Genomic DNA, 11,097 nt, shown 5'->3' on the forward strand with positions numbered 1-11,097 from the left:
AAAGGGAAACCAAAGAGGAAAGATTACAATGCAAGACCTTAAAATGGGAACAGATCTCAGGAGATCATCTGCTCTAGCTGCCTGCCTTCAGACATGTAAAAAAATAATCTCCACTTTGCTGGCAACTGAAACTCAATGAATCTCTTGTCCAAACCACATAGCCAGTCAAAATATAAAGGACTTAAAAATCAGGATTCCGATGCTGGATGCTTGGGGCTGGTACGCTGGGACGGCCCAGGGGGATGGTATGGGGAGGGGGGAGGGAGGAGGGTTCAGAAATTAATAATTAAGAAAAAAAAATAAAAGAGAAAAAAAAAATCAGGATTCTTGAATTACAGGGCAGCAGATATCCCACTGGGCTTCCCTGGTAGCTCAGTGGCAAAGTATCTGCCTGCCAATGCAGGGGATGCAGGTTCAATCCCTGGGTTGGGAAGATCCCCTGGAGAAGGAAATTGTTACCCACTCCAGTATTCTTGCCTGGAAAGTCCCCTGGACAGAGGAGTCTGGTGGGATATAGTCCATGGGATCACAAAGAGTTGGACACAAATGAGGGACTAAACAACAATATATTCTGCTGCCCTTCCATATTGCTTCTCCCTCCATGTGATCCAAAACTGGGTTCTGATGCTGGACTGAGTCATCCAATGGTTTCATCCCTGGAAATTCATTTTGCTTTGAAGCCTTTACCAATGTTATCTGTATGCATGTACCATGGCAGCCTTAAAACCAGAGGAGTTCTATTTTTCATAATTACCTTATTTTAACTGCATTTGATCTATACCCTAAATCTTATGTCTTCTGACATATGTAATTCCATCAAAAATTAAAACTGAATTCCTGGTATAATTGAAAGTCTTCCAAGATCCATACAATACTTAAAGATGTGCATTCCAGGCTCCAAATTCAATCTGGACAATTGTTTTCAGGTTGTTATGATGATGTATTGTGAGCATTTCAGTTTCAATTAGTAAGGAGAAAAAAAATGCATTAGCAGTACCTGCACACAGAGTATTTCACTTTGTATGCACTCTATATCAATGTAAATTGACATATACAAAGAAGATGCAACTTTGAGTCCTAACAGCAGTGTCATAGAAGTAGTCAAGAGTCATGGAATTTGAGAATAATTTTTCCACTGTAACCAAGTTTGTGATTTGGGGCAAGTTATTTCATCTTTTTAAAAGTGTGTTCACCCATGTAAAAATGTAAGTTCAGTTCAGTCACTCATTCGTGTCTGACTCCTTGAGACCCCATGAACCACAGTACACTGGGCCTCCCAGTCCATCACCAACTCCCAGAGTCCACCCAAAGCCATGTCCATTGAGTCAGTGATGCCATCCAACCATCTGATCCTCTGTTTTCCCCTTCTCCTCCTGCCCTCAATCTTTCCCAACATCAGGGTCTTTTCCAATGAGTCAGCTCTTCGCATAAGGTGGCCAAAGTATTGGAGTTTCAGCTTCAGCATCAGTCCTCCCAATGAACACCCAGGACTGATCTCCTTTAGGATGGACTGGTTGGATCTCCTTGCAGTCCAAGGACTCTCAAGAGTCTTCTCCAACATCACAGTTAAAAAGCATCAATTTTTTGGCACTCAGCTTTCTTTATAGTCCAAATCTCACATCCATACATGACCACTGGAAAAACCATAGCCTTGAGTAGATGGACTTTTGTTGGCAAAGTAATGTGTCTGCTTTTGAATATGCTATCTAGGTTGGTCATAACCTTCCTTACAAGGAGTAAGTGTCTTTTAATTTCATGGCTGCAGTCACCATCTGCAGTGATTTTGGAGCCCAGAAAAATAAAGTCTGACACTGTTTCCACTGTTTCCCCATCTATTTCCCATGAAGTGATGGGACCAGATGCCATGATCTTCGTTTTCTGAATGTTGAGCTTTAAGCCAACTTTTTCACTCTCCTCTTTCACTTTCATCAAGAGGCTCTTCAGATCCTCTTCACTTTCTACCATAAGGGTGGTGTCATCTGCATATCTGAGGTTATTGATATTTCTCCCGGCAATCTTGATTCCAGCTTGTGCTTCTTCCAGCCCAGTGTTTCTCATAATGTACTCTGCATATAAGTTAAATAAGCAGGGTGACAATATACAGCCTTGACGTACTCCTTTTCCTATTTGGAACCAGTCTGTTGTCCCATGTCCAGTTCTAACTGTTGCTTTCTGACATGCATATAGGTTTCTCAAGAGGCAGGTCAGATGGTCTGGTATTCCCATCTCTTTCAGAATTTTCCACAGTTTATTGTGATCCACCCAGTCAAAGGCTTTGGCATAGTCAATAAAGCAGAAAAAGACGTTTTTCTGGAACTTTCTTGCTCTTTTGATGATCCAGCGGATGTTGGCAATTTGATCTCTGGTTCCTCTGCCTTTTCTAAAACCAGCTTGAACACCTGTAAGTTCACGGTTCACATATTGCTGAAGCCTGGCTTGGAGAATTTTGAGCATTACTTTACTAGCGTGTGAGATGAGTGCAATTGTGTGGTAGTTTGAGCATTCTTTGGCATTGCCTTTCTTTGGGATTGGAATGAAAACTGACCTTTTCCAGTCCTGTGGCCACTGCTGAGTTTTCCAAATTTGCTGACATATTGAGTGCAGCACTTTCACAACATCATCTTTTACGATTTGAAATAGCTTAACTGGAATTCCATCACCTCCATTACCTTTGTTCATAGTAATGCTTTCTAAGGCCCACTTGACTTCACATTCCAGGATGTCTGGCTCTAGGTGAGTGATCACACCATCGTGATTATCTGGGTCAGGGACTGTATTATTATTTTGCTCTTTCCCAGCATGTAAATATGTTTCATAAACTGGGAAGCAGTATACAGATGTAAGTAAATACTATTATTAGGGTAATAAGCACCCAAACTCAAATGTTTTCTCCCTCACCTCCCCCCTCTCTATATAAATATCTATTTACAGGCACACGCACATACATACATACACACACACGTACACAAAGACTCCATTTACCAATTGAGAGTTTCCACAAAAGAAGTCTGTGTAGGGTTAGTCCTTGAGATGTAAGGATGAATAACTTAACCTTGCTTTTTGCAAACTCATCCACAGATACCTAGTATTCTCAGGTTGTTCCCAACTGTTATGACTCACCTCTGTAGAAATCCACCTAGAGCTGTCTTTATCAATTACTCTCTCTCCATCCCAAGTATAGGGGCTTCCCTGGTGACTCAGGTGGTAAAGCATCTGCCTGCAATGCAAGAGACCTGGGTTCAATGCCAAGGTTGGGAAGATCCCCTGGAGGAGGGTATGGCAACCCACTCCAGTATTCTTGCCTGGAGAATCCCCATAGACAGAGGAGCCTCGCGGGCTACAGTCTACAGGGTTGCAAAGAGTTGGACACAACTGAGCGACTAAGGACAGATCACAGGTATGGGACCTCTCTCTCCTCTCATTCATAAACCTTCCTATTTTACACCTCCTTCTCCATAGCCTTTCTCTCTGCTTTCCAATAGGAAAGTATCTAAAAGGTATCTGCTATGGGTTACCAGTAGTTAAGAATAGGTCCCCATCCCATCTGCGGTCTTCCCTGGTGGCTCAGACAATAAAGTATCCGCCTGCAAGGAGGGAAATCTGGGTTTGATCCCTGGGTTGGGAAGATCCCCTGGAAGAGGGCATGGCCACCCACTCCAGTATTCTTGCCTGGAGAATCCCCATGGACAGAGAAGACTGTCGGACCACAGTCCATGGCGTCGCAAAGAGTCGGACATGACTGAGCAACTAAGTACAGCACAGCGCATCCCATCTGCAGCAGTTTCCTCATTGTTCCAGTCCACCTAGACAGGGGATATTATATATGAAGCAATGACTTAGATAAAAGGAGTTTCAGTCACTAACAGAGGGTGGCTAGAAGATATCTTGAAGTTAGAAACATTTCTTGGTATTCCATATTACAGCCCAAAAGTATGTCATGGGCAGTCTATTCCTGTAAAGACTTCTGGCTCCCATGTAACACTACAGATATCAAAGAATATCTATTGTTGACATCAAGAATGTCAATGACTGTTAGCCACAGGAGGAATCATTTTAAAGTGAACAATGGAGGTATCCTGGATATCACTTTTTCTTTCTCTTATATATGAAGATATTTTCTATTTTACAGATAACACTAAAACTACATGTTTAAGTTACTATTTCTGCATAACCAAATATCCCAAAACTTATTGGCATGAAATAGTGTGAATTTTACTATACATCATGAATTCTTTAGGTCAAAAATTCTATCAGGACAAAGCTGAGTTATTTGTAGCTCCATGTGGATCAACTGGGATCACTTAGTGGTAGTCAGCTGGAACTATGTAGTCTTGAAGAACCAAGATGACTTCACTTACTCATCTTGCATTTTGTCAAAGTCTAGAGGCTAAGCCTAGCTGAGACTGACAACCAGAGCAACTGACACATGGCAGCTTCAGCAATGTGGTCTAGGGGTGGTGGAACTCCTTACATGGCAGCAACCTTCCCCCAGACTGAGTATCCTGCTTCAAAAAAAAAAAAGAAAGAAAGAAAGCTACATTGCCCCTTAAGGTCTAGCATCACAGGCACATATTTAAAGTTGTAAGCCAACCTGATTCAAGAGAAGAGGTACACATTATTCCTCTCCATATAAGAAATGTCACAGAAGTTGGAACCATTTATTTAAAATAGCCACAATGCACTCTTTCACTAAAAATTATATTTCTCACACATGCAAATATATATAATATATATATTTGCAAATATATAATATATATTATATCAAATATATAATCTGAGCATCAAGCTCAGGTTTAAAGTCCAGGACTTTGTCCAGGATCTTAATCAAGTCCAGGTGAAGATGAGGCTTCCTGGATTCAGTTCCTTAGACAGGTTTTCAATGTGAAAACCTATAAAATGAAACAAGTTATATTCCATCCAACATACAACAGATGGGTACAACATAATTAGAATAGATACTTCCATTTAAAGAGAGAGACAGGAAGCACATAGCAGCACGTCTAAGTTCAGGGCAATCCTGAAATCCAGAATTCCCATACGGTATCTTTATTAGGGTCCAGTTTTACTCTCTGGATCTTGACTCTATTCTCTAGTCTCTTGGGTCTTCCTGGCTGATTCATGTCAATGTATTCAAAAACCACTACAATATTGTAAAGTAATTAGCCTCCAATTAAAATAAATAAATTAATTTTTTTAAAAGTCATCTATGTTGGCAACTAAGTAGTTTCCTCAGCCTTCCTTATAAATGTTTTGTATCCAAGGCTCTCTTTTAATTTTATATTTTCTCAGCCCCTTTCAGTCCAAGCTGGCATAATTATTTTTTAAAAAACTGAAAAACTTTATATGCATTAATTTATGACCCATTCCATTAAAGACATATCCCCATATTATTTCAGTGAAAGTGAAAGTGTTAGCTACTCAGTCATGTCCAACTCTTTGCAACCCCATGGACTGTAGCCCACCAGGCACCTTTGTCCATGGAATTCTCCAGGCAAGAATACTGTGGTGGGTAGCCTTTCATCCAGGGGATCTTCCCAACCTGAGGATCCAACCTAGGTCTCCTGCATTGCAGGAAGATTCTTTACCTTCTGAGCTACTAGGGAAGTCCTATATTACTTCAAAGTAAGCCTTCATATGTTTTACTCTTTGTGAAACTGGATCCTTAGAAAGCCTCTTGTCTGTCTTAAAGAGTTTATGAGGCCACATCTCAAGTTTTTTCAAGACTTAACAAATAGTTTTCTGATCGCATCCTTAGCTTCATTTTTCCCCCCTGGAGCCCATATTCCTTAGATTTGATCTTCGTCTTCAGGTCCTTTCTTAGTTTGAGGATCTTCTCCTCATATTGATGGGGGATGAGATATAGTTTTATTGTTGAATCTACTAAGTCCTGGCTCTATATCCTGTAAATTTTTCTTGAGAACTGAAGAGCTCTTTCTTTAGTTCACCTCTGTTTATACTGTATGATATGCAACTAAAAGGAACCAGTTGATATCTTTGATATTCTGTATGGAAACCTCTTTATCCAGAAGCATCAGTTCAGGTACATTTTCTGTTTTATTAAACTTTCTGCTACAGCATACAAAATATCTTCTTTCCTCTAGCTTCCAAGAGCATTTTCCTTGCTTCTTTTAAGCCATCACTAACAGCTTCCTGGAGCTACAACACAGTTCACACTAACAGTCTCCTCAATGTCCTCCTGGTTTCCATTTGCTGCCTGACTGCAAAGACACACAAGGGGTTTTCAGTGCTATGGTGTTACCATAGTACTAATAGTAAAATCTCTATGAGTTACTACTGCTGCCTAACACACTGTTTAAAATTAAGTTACTTAAAACAACGACCATTTTATTATGTCTCATTGATATTGCACCTATGTGGTATCTCTAGCATAGGAGTGTTCCAACAGTTGAATTTTCTACAAAGTTCTTAAGACTTGCCTCACAGTGTTCCAAGAAAAACTAGTGGAACTAGATGACTTTTAAAACCCAGCCTCAGAGCCCATGTAGGATAATATTCACCATATTCTGTTGTTTAAAGCAATCTGAAGTCTACCCAGATTAAGAGAGAGAAGCTCAGTTTTCTGTGATATGAAGAAGGTCCAAGAATTTGTGGCCATGCTTTAAAACTGCCATATATATATAATCCATTAGATTCCTTTTAGACTAGTAAAGATGGTAATAATAATGTATACACTGTATTGAAAATTCCTCATATTCTGGACACTAGCCTAAATCCATGTATTTTCTCATTCAATCCATACTATAACCCAATGAGGTAAAAACTGCTGCTATCCCCATTTCAGATGAGGAAACTGAAGGATAAAGAGAATAAGCAACTTGTCCAAGATCTCAGAGTTTATAAGTGACAATGTCAATTAGCAAGATATATTTACATATACATAGATTAATGTATACAGTTTATACTTCATGTAATTTCATGCCAGGAAGACATCATTTATATACAATGCTCTTGCAAATTATATCAAAATGTAAATGCATCAGTGAAGAAAATTTAATAACTTTCCCTCATAACCAAAGCAATATTCTTTTATTGTAACAAATGAGAAAATGAAGAAAAAAGAAAAACACTATTCACAGTGATTAGAAAGATATGTAAAGAATTTATTATTTTGTAACATTCAGGATCTGGGGTGAGGGAAGAATATAAGGAATTGATATTAGTAAGGTTTTATTTCTATTATTTATAAAAAGATGAAATAAAGCAACAGAATGTTAATAATAGAAAATTCTAAGGAACTTATATAAGAACAATTGACCTATTATCACTCAGTCTCCAAGAGCCCCAACGCCCAGATAAAATCACCCCAAATATTATGCTGCATATCTGTCGGATCATTATACATACACACACACACACACACACACACACACACACACACTCATACTACATACTGTGTATAACCTGTAACCTGTATTTTTCACCAAACAATATGCAGGAATAAATTTTAACATTTTAATGATGTCAATGTATTTGTACATGGTGCCCCATATTACTGAACATTTAGGATTTTTCAATTAAATAAAATTAAATAATGCTTACATGAATATTCTTTCAACTTGAATCTTTGTCCACATACCCATGCTTAATTTCATTAGCATAAGTTCCTCAAAGTAGAATGACATGGGCTAAGGATATGTACATTTTCAGTTTTATATTATATTAAAGCAAATTATGAAGGAAAAGTGTGTATCTATATGTACACATATGTGTGTATGTATGTGTGCATACACACACACATCTGTTTATGCATGTGTGTATATATAGGTACGTATATGGCTTCTCAGGTGGCTTAGATGGTAAAGAATCCACCTGCAAGGCAGCAGACACAAGTTCGATCCCTGGGTCAGGAAGATCCCCTGGAGAAGGGCATGGCAACCCACTCTAGTATTCTTGCTTGGAGAATCTCATGGACAGAGAAGAGCCTGGCAGTTGTTCATGGGGTCACACAGAGTTGGACACAACTGAGCAACTATCACTTTCACATATAGGTACATGTCCTTGCATGTGTGTGTGTGTGTGTGTGTATAAAGAGAGAGTATGAGAGAAAGAGACAGAAGCAATCTCCTCCTTAGAGTTTCCTGTTTTATCTTTTGGAGGACTCAAAACATTCATATGTCACATTGCTTCAAGTTAAGTACCTGCAGTGCTAGCCTCTGACTCTCATGAAGAGCTTCCCCATGGAAAAGGCAAGCCCTGAAGAAAAGAAGTCTTAATAAAATAAAATCCCAAAGCTATAGGGCTATGTGTCCAGAGCAACTGACTTGTCCTAAAATAAACTGACTTATTAACTAGATAGCCTGGCTTAATCCCATTATCAAAGACAAATAGGACAATAGGTCATGGGCTTGCATACTTGCCCAGACATACCAATTATTCTTTGGATATATGCTGTGAGAATAGTGTACTTTGATACTGGGAGAATGTTAAGTGGACTTTAGGTCTTATGGTGTGATCTAGGCACACACAGACAGTGGGAAGGGATGCAGGATGTGATAAAAGGAAGCATAACAGACAAAGCATGGAAAAGAAAGAGGAACAAGAGCTTATTAAGGACAGGACAAAGGTTTGGGCCATCTCCTTATATCTGTGTAATTTTTGAGTTCACTTGAGTGGGGTTTGTGAGAAGGTCACTGGTGATCTGAATGGATGCAAATTTCACACTTGGGGAGATAAATACCACCAAGGAAACTAGTTCTGTCTGCTTGTAGGATCCTCTATCCCATCTCCCACTGTCATTCACCTCTTGTCACCCTGCAACCTAAGGCAGAACTGGGAAAATGTTGACAAAGAAACTATTCAAAGCCAAGGGGCTTGCTGGGATGTATAACTTAAAAAAACTTTTCCATGTCAGCCATAGAGTCTGAAAAGCCAGCTGGGCAATTGCTCTGGCATTCATTTCTAAGAGATGCTCCAATCTAAATCAAATATGTTGACTAAGGCAAATTGTTCTTACTCCTAACAAATTAGACAAGAACTTCAGGTGGAATTTAGAAAACAAAGTAAACCAAAACCTTCACCAAGGGTCAAAAGGGACTTATCAACAAAATAGAAATAGAATTAACAGATGTAGAAAACAAACTTTTGCTTATCAGGAGGTAAGGGGGGAGGGATCAATTGGAAGATTGGGATTGACATACTTGTTGTTGTTTAGTCGCTAGGTCATGTCCAACTCTTCTGCAATCCCGTGAACTGTAGCCCGCTACGCTCCTCTGTCCATGGGCTTTCCCAGGCAAGAACACTGGTATAGGCTGCCATTTCCTTCTCCATGGGACCTTCCCGACCCAGGGATCGAACCCACATCTCCTGCATTGCAGGCAGATTCTTTACCACTGAGCCACCTGGGAAGCCCATTTGACATATACACATTACCATATATAAAATACATAACTAATAAGGACTTACTGTGTAGGGCGGGGAACTCTACTCAATACTCTGGAATGGTTCATATGAGAAAAGAATCTAAAAGAGTAGATATATACATGTTCAGATTAACATGTGACACAAAATGGGTGTGCCTTCAGTCTCTACCAACATCAGGGTCTTTTCCAATGAGTCAGCTCTTCACATCAAGTGGTCAAAGTGTTGGGGCTCCAGCTTCAGCTTTATTATCAGTCCTTCCAATGAATGTTTAGGGTTGATTTCCTTTAGGATTGACTGGTTTGAACTCCTTGCCGTCAAGGGACTCTCAAGAGTCTTCTCCAGCTCCACAGTTCAAAAGCATCAATTCTTCAGCACTCAGTCCTCCTTATGGTCCAATTCTCACATCTGTACATGACTACCGGAAAAACCATAGCTTTGACTATATGGACCTTTGTCAGAAAAGTGATGTCTCTGCTTTTTAATATGCTGTCTAGGTTTATTATAGCTTTCCTTCAAAAGAGCAAGCGTCTTTAAATTTCATGGCTGCCATCACCATCGTGGTGATTTTGGCACCCAAGAAAATAAAATTTGTCACTGCTTATACTTTTCTCCCTTCTATTTGCCATGAAATGATGGGACCAGATGCCGTGACCTTCATTTCTGAATGCTGAGTTTCAAGCCAGCTTTTTCATTCTCATCTTTCACCTTCATCATGGGAATATTAGGCCCACTCTTAACTGAAGGTAGTCACTTTCAAGACAATTAAAGCATTTATCAGATCTAGTAAACTGCTCATCTGTTAGAAGAACAACTGCCCATAAAGATATGTAGGTTGAGATCTTTTTGGTTTTGTTGGTCTCAATGTTAGACTGTCTACTATTTTGTCATTTTTCTGAATTATTGCTAGGATATAAACTTACTTACAGGTTTCTCATATTTTTAGATTATTTCTATCCATGTTTTCTGTACGCCTCATTTCCCCTCACCCCATTTGACTACACACACGTGCATCTGAAACTTTTGACCATAATCATTCAATTATCTCCCCATCACTCCATTTTGTTGCATAGGAAAGCCAGTTTCTTTCAGGGTATGGATATGATTTCACCTGACAGGCTTTGGCCTCTGGCTTTTGAGATGCAGAGTAAGACTCTTGGCTGCTGGAGTCTGATCATTTTGGTGACTCCAGAGGTGTTGCACACTCCATAGCTATTTAGGAACCTCTATTCCCATTTCTCATCATGGACTTTCCAGGTTATGGATTCCCTCATATGTCCCAAGTAGCCCCAGTAACTCTCAGCAGACACTGATATTGTCCAGGACACATTGTGGGCCTGGTTTTATAAGCAGTCCCCATGGCAGGCTGTTTGTCTCACTCTGAACTTCAGCCGAAGCAGACTTCTACATTAATGCAGAGAATAATGGAGTCCTCCATGGCCCGTCTCTGCCTATATTTTCCTCAATCTGTCTCTAACTCAATCTGTCTTAGTTTTTCACTTTTTTTTTTTCTTTGGTCTGTGACTGTGTGAGTGTGGTTTTTCACTTTGATTCTCTCAAGCACACTGTCTTAAACTGTCTCAGATGACACAGAAAGTATTTTGGGGAGTCAAGTCTCTGAGTAATTGAGCTCTAAGAGTGTTCAGAGATGTATTTCTTCACCTCAGTGCTCACTGTGTCTTTCGTTTCTCTTGCCCAGAATCCTGTTTGCACAGAGTG

This window comes from Bos taurus, chromosome X, assembly GCF_002263795.3.
Source record: "Bos taurus isolate L1 Dominette 01449 registration number 42190680 breed Hereford chromosome X, ARS-UCD2.0, whole genome shotgun sequence".
NCBI lineage: Eukaryota > Metazoa > Chordata > Mammalia > Artiodactyla > Bovidae > Bos > Bos taurus.